The sequence below is a fragment of the Oncorhynchus gorbuscha genome, linkage group LG16, assembly GCF_021184085.1.
Source record: "Oncorhynchus gorbuscha isolate QuinsamMale2020 ecotype Even-year linkage group LG16, OgorEven_v1.0, whole genome shotgun sequence".
Classification (NCBI taxonomy): Eukaryota; Metazoa; Chordata; class Actinopteri; order Salmoniformes; family Salmonidae; genus Oncorhynchus; species Oncorhynchus gorbuscha.
Window position 1 is genome coordinate 67,249,574 of NC_060188.1, and position 6,321 is coordinate 67,255,894.

Genomic DNA, 6,321 nt, shown 5'->3' on the forward strand with positions numbered 1-6,321 from the left:
ACGGAGACTTGATTACACACAGGTAGATTGTATTTATCATCATTAGTCATTTAGGTCAACATTGGATCATTCAGAGATCCTCACTGAACTTCTGGAGAGAGTTTGCTGCACTGAAAGTAAAAGGGGCTGAATAATTTTGCACGCCCAATTTTTCAGTATTTGATTTGTTTAAAAAAAAATCAATATCCAATAAATGTCGTTCCAATTCATGATTGTGTCCCACTTGTTGTTGATTCTTCACAAAAAATTACAGTTTTATATCTTTATGTTTGAAGCCTGAAATGTGGCAAAAGGTCGCAAAGTTCAAGGGGGCCGAATACTTTCCCAAGGCACTGTATCTTGATATCACTGCAGCTGCAATAGATGATGTTGATCCATCTCTGTACAGCAGTTCTCAACCTTTTCCATTCCGGGGACCAACAAATCACTGTCAAAAGCTCTTGAGGACCACCATCGCAGAGTGGCAGATATGTTTCACATAAAATATCTTGCCGGACAAATTTAGAGTCGATTGTCTCAGTGAATGTAACAGATATGCCAATTATTCTTGTTATTATTATAAACTATTTACATTGTAAATAGTCATGTGAAATTGCTTAAAATGCCGTTAATACTCCCAACTTACTATTTTTGAAAGAAAAATACAAAATCTTTCAAACAATTGCGGACCACCTGCAGTACCACGGTACCACCATGAAATCATTGCATTTGAACATGATGCACAAAATGTTAATATCGGTGCCATTACCTGAATGGGATTTGTGCCACAAATGCTAAAAGAGAAAGAGAAAGGCCATAATGTATTATTCCAGGCCAGGCACAATTTTTAGCCACTAGTTGGCAGCAGTGTATGTGCAAAGTTTTAGACTGGTCTAATGAACCATTGCATACAGTGGGGAGAACAAGTATTTGGTACACTGCCAATTTTGCAGGTTTTCCTACGTACAAAGCATGTAGAGGTCTGTAATTGTTATCATATATACACTTCAACTGTGAGAGACGGAATGTAAAACAAAAATCCAGAAAATCACATTGTATGATTTTTAAGTAATTAATTTGCATTTTATTGCATGACATAAGTATTTGATCACCTACCAAACAGTAAGAATTCCGGCTCTTACAGACCTGATAGTTTTTCTTTAAGAAGCCCTCCTGTTCTCCACTCATTACCTGTATTAACTGCACCTGTTTGAACTCGTTACCTGTATAAAAGACACCTGTCCACACACTCAATCAAACAGACTCCAACCTCTCCACAATGGCCAAGACCAGACAGCTGTGTAAGGACATCAGGGCTACAATTGTAGACCTGCACAAGGCTGGGATGGGCTACAGGACAATACGCAAGCAGCTTGGTGAGAAGGCAACAACTGTTGGCGCAATTATTAGAAAATGGAAGAAGTTAAAGATGACGGTCAATCATCCTCGGTCTGGGGCTCCATGCAAGATCTCACCTCGTGGGGCATCAATGATCATGAGGAAGGTGAGGGCTCAACCCAGAACTACACGGCAGGACCTGGTCAATGACCTGAAGAGAGCTAGGACCACAGTCTCAAAGAAAACCATTAGTAACACACTACGCCATCATGTTTAAAAATCCTGCAGCGCACCCAAGGTCACCCTGCTCAAGCCAGCGCATGTCCAGGCCCGTCTGAAGTTTGCCAATGACCATCTGAATGATCCAGAGTAGGAATGGAAGAAGGTCATGTGGTCTGATGAGACAAAAATAGAGATTTTTGGTCTAAACTCCACTCGCCATTTTTGGAGTTAGAAGAAGGATGACCCCAAGAACACCATCCTAACCGTGAAGCATGGAGGTGGAAACATCATTCTTTGGGGATGCTTTTCTGCAAAGGGGACAGGACGACTGCACCGTATTGAGGGGAGGATGGATGGGGCCATGTATCGCGAGATCTTGGTCAACAACCTCCTTCCCTCAGTAAGAGCATTGAAGATGGGTCGTGGCTGGGTCTTCCAGCATGACAACGGCCCGAAACACACAGCCAGGGCAACTAAGGAGTGGCTCCGTAAGAAGCATCTCAAGGTCCTGGAGTGGCCTAGCCAGTCTCCAGACCTGAACCCAATAGAAAGTCTTTGGAGGGAGCTGAAAGTCCGTATTGCCCAGCAACAGCCCCGAAACCTGAAGGATCTGGAGAAGGTCTGTATGGAGGAGTGGGCCAAAATCCCTGCTGCAGTGTGTGCAAACCTGGTCAAGAACTACAGGAAATTATCTTCTGTAATTGCAAACAAAGGTTTCTGTACCAAATATTAATTTCTGATGTATCAAATACTTATGTTATGCAAAATCGGCTGTGTATCAAATACTTGTTCTCCCCACTGTATATGTTCAAAATGTTGTATCAAGACTCTGCACAAATGTGCCTAATTGGTTTATTAAACCTCTTACGGATCTGCCCCTTTCTTTAAATGTTCACCTAAAATGACATACCCAAATTTAACTTTCTATAGCTTAAGCCCTGAAGCAAGGATATGCATATTCTTGGTACCTTTTGCCTAATACATTTTTAAGTTCACAATTGTGCACTCTCCTCAAACAACAGCACATTTGTCTTTCACTGTGATAGCTGCTGTAAAGTGGACAGTGAAGTTAGATCGGTGTGCTTCGCAGGTGTGACTACCTTGTGCGCTCTGAATAAATTTCATTCAACTGCTGAAAACCCTCCCACTTGCTGGTCAACGGAATTTCTGTTCAATGGGGTTTTCAGTATATTTATCTTAAACCATCCCTTTAAATATGGTGTATCTTTTATTTAGAATTTTGCGATATACTCACTAGAATACAGTCTATTCAGACAATTATTCAGACCCCTACCCCTTTTCCACATTTGGTTGTTACGGCCTTATTCTAAAATTGATTAAATCAAACATTTTCCTCATCAATCTACATACAATACACCATAATTGCAAAGGGAAACAAGGTTTTTAGACATTTTTGCAAACGTATTAAAAATAAAAACAGAAATACCTTATTTACATAATTATTCACACCCTTTGCTATGAGACTCGCAATTGAGCTCAGGTGCATCCTGTTTCCATTCATCATGCTTGAGAGGTTTCTACAATTTGATTGTAGTCCACCTGTGGTAAATCAAATTGATTTGGAAAGACACACACCTGTCTATATAAGGACCCACAGTTGACAGTGCATGTCAGGGCAAACATCAAGCCATGAGGTCGAAGACATTGTTGATAGAGCTCTGAAACAGGATTGTGTCAAGACACAGATCTGGGGAAGCGTACCAAAATAATTCTGCAGCATTTAAGGACCCTAAGAACACAGTGGCCTCCATCATTCTTAAATGGAAGAAGTTTGGAACCACCAAGACTCTTCCTAGACCTGGCCGCCCGGCCAAACAGCAATCGGGGGAGAAGGGCCTTGGCCTGGGAGGTGACCGAGAACCTGATGACCACTCTGACAGAGCAACAGAAATCCTCTGTGGAGATGGGAGAATCTTCCAGAAGGACAAACATCTCTGCAGCACTCCACCAATCAGGACTTTTCCGTAGAGTAGCCAGACAAAAGCATATGACAGCACACTTGGAGTTTTTCAAAAGACACCTAAAAGGACTCTCAGGCCATAAGAAACAAGATTCTCTGGTCTGATGAAACCGATATTGAACTCTTCGGCCTGAATGCCAAGCGTCATGTCTGGAGGAAACCTGGAACCATCCCTATGGTGAAGCATGGTGGTGGCAGAATCATACTGTGTGTATGTTTTTCAGCGGCAGGGACTGGGAGACTAGTCAGGATCGAGGCAAAGGTGAATAGAGATCCTTGATGACAACCTGCTCCAGAGCCCTCAGGACCTCAGACTGGGGCGAAGGTTCGCCTTCCAAAAGGACAACGACCCTAAGAACACATCCAAGACTACGCAGGAGGGGCTTTGGGACAAGTGTCTGAATATCCTTGAGTGGCCCAGCCAGAGCCAGAACTTGAACCCGAACGAACATCTCTGGAGAGACCTGAAAATAGCTGTGCTGTTACACTCCCCATCCAACCTGACAGAGCTTGAGAGGATCTGCAGAGGATAATAGGTGAAATTCCCCAAATCAGGTGTGCAAAGCTTGTTGCATCAAAACCAGGAAGACTCGAGGCTGTAACTGCTGCCAAAGGTGCTTCAACAAAGTACTGAGTAAAGGATCTGAATAGTTATTCAAGTCCGGAATAATTCTCTAGGCGCTGTAGAAATAACAGGAGAAACGGCTGACAGACTGCAACTTCACATGCAAATGTGATATTTCATTAAAAAATTAAAATATTGTAAACATTTCTAAAAAACAGTTTTTGCTTTGTCATTATGGGGATTGTTTAATACATTTTAGAATAAGGCTGTAACATAACAAAATGTGAAGAAAGTCAAGGGGTCTGAATATTTTCCGAATGCACTGTATATCGAGAGAAAGAGTTCAGAATATTAGGGATAAATAAAATAAATCCATCTAAATATACTGTACAACTCAAAGGTTTGGACACTTACGCATTCAAGGGTTTTTATTTTTACTACTTACATTGTAAAATAATAGTGAAGAAATCAAACTATGACATAACACATATGGAATGAAAATTTAAACAAATCAAAATACATTTTATATTTGAGATTCTTCAAAGTAGCCACCCTTTTCCTTGGTGACAGTTTTGCACACTCTTGGCATTCTCTCAACCAGCTTCATGAGGAATGCTTTTTCAACAGTCTTGAAGGAGTTCCCGCATATGCTTAACACTTGTTGGCTAATTTTCCATCAATCTGCAGTCCAACTCATTCCAAACCATCTCAATTGGGTAGAGGTCGGGTGATTGTGGAGGCCAGGTCATCTAATGCAGCACTCCATCACTATCCTTGGTCAAATAACGCTTACAGAGCCTGGAGGTGTGTTTTGGGTCATTGTCCTGTTGAAAAACAAATTATAGCCCCACTAAGTGCAAACCAGATGGGATGGCTTATCTCTGCATAATGCTGTGGTAGCCATGCTGGTTAGGTGTGCCTTGAATTCTAAATATATCACAGACAATGTCACCAGCAAAGCACCCCCACACCATCACCATCAATCTAGAGGCGAAAGAATTGCACGCCTATTTAGACGAGGTGCTGGCTAGCGGAGTGGAACACTTAAAAGAATAAAAGCAAGCAGCACACTCTAGGAGCTCAAATGCAAAAATGTAACGTTTTGACAGACAAGTTGTCTTCGTCAGGGTATAATGACAAACACTGCGGGGTGACTTGTTTTATATAGTGTCAAAAGACACACACAGGTACAGGTATCTGTAATCATGGCTGGGTGTGGCCTGATATCATTGGTTAATTCTCATATATTAAAATAACAAAAAACAGCCCGGGATCAAACCAGGGTCTGTAGTGACGCCTCTAGCACAGAGATACAGTGTCTTAGTCCTCTGTGTCACTCCAATCAAATTTTATTTGTCACATACACATGGTTAGCAGATGTTAATGCGAGTGTAGCGAAATGCTTGTGCTTCTAGTTCCGACAATGCAGTAATAACCAACAAGTAATCTAACTAACAGTTCTAAAACTACTGTCTTATACACAGTGTAAGGGGATAAAGAATATGTACATAAGGATATATGAATGAGTGATGGTACAGAGCAGCATAGGCAAGATACAGTAGATGGTATCGAGTACAGTATATACATATGAGATGAGTACGTAAACAAAGTGGCATAGTTAAAGTGGCTAGTGATACATGTATTACATAAGGATGCAGTCGATGATATAGAGTACAGTTTATACGTATGCATATGAGATGAATAATGTAGGGTAAGTAACATTATATAAGGTAGCATTGTTTAAAGTGGCTAGTGATATATTTACATCATTTCCCATCAATTCCCATTATTAAAGTGGCTGGAGTTGAGTCAGTGTCAGTGTGTTGGCAGCAGCCACTCAATGTTAGTGGTGGCTGTTTAACAGTCTGATGGCCTTGAGATAGAAGCTGTTTTTCAGTCCCTCGGTCCCAGCTTTGATGCACCTCTACTGACCTCGCCTTCTGGATGATAGCGGGGTGAACAGGCAGTGGCTCGGGTGGTTGATGTCCTTGATGATCTTTATGGCCTTCCTGTAACATCGGGTGGTGTAGGTGTCCTGGAGGGCAGGTAGTTTGCCCCCAGTGATGCGTTGTGCAGACCTCACTACCCTCTGGAGAGCCTTACGGTTGAGGGCGGAGCAGTTGCCGTACCAGGCGGTGATACAGCCTGCCAGGATGCTCTCGATTGTGCATCTGTAGAAGTTTGTGAGTGCTTTTGGTGACACGCCAAATTTCTTCAGCCTCCTGGGGTTGAAGAG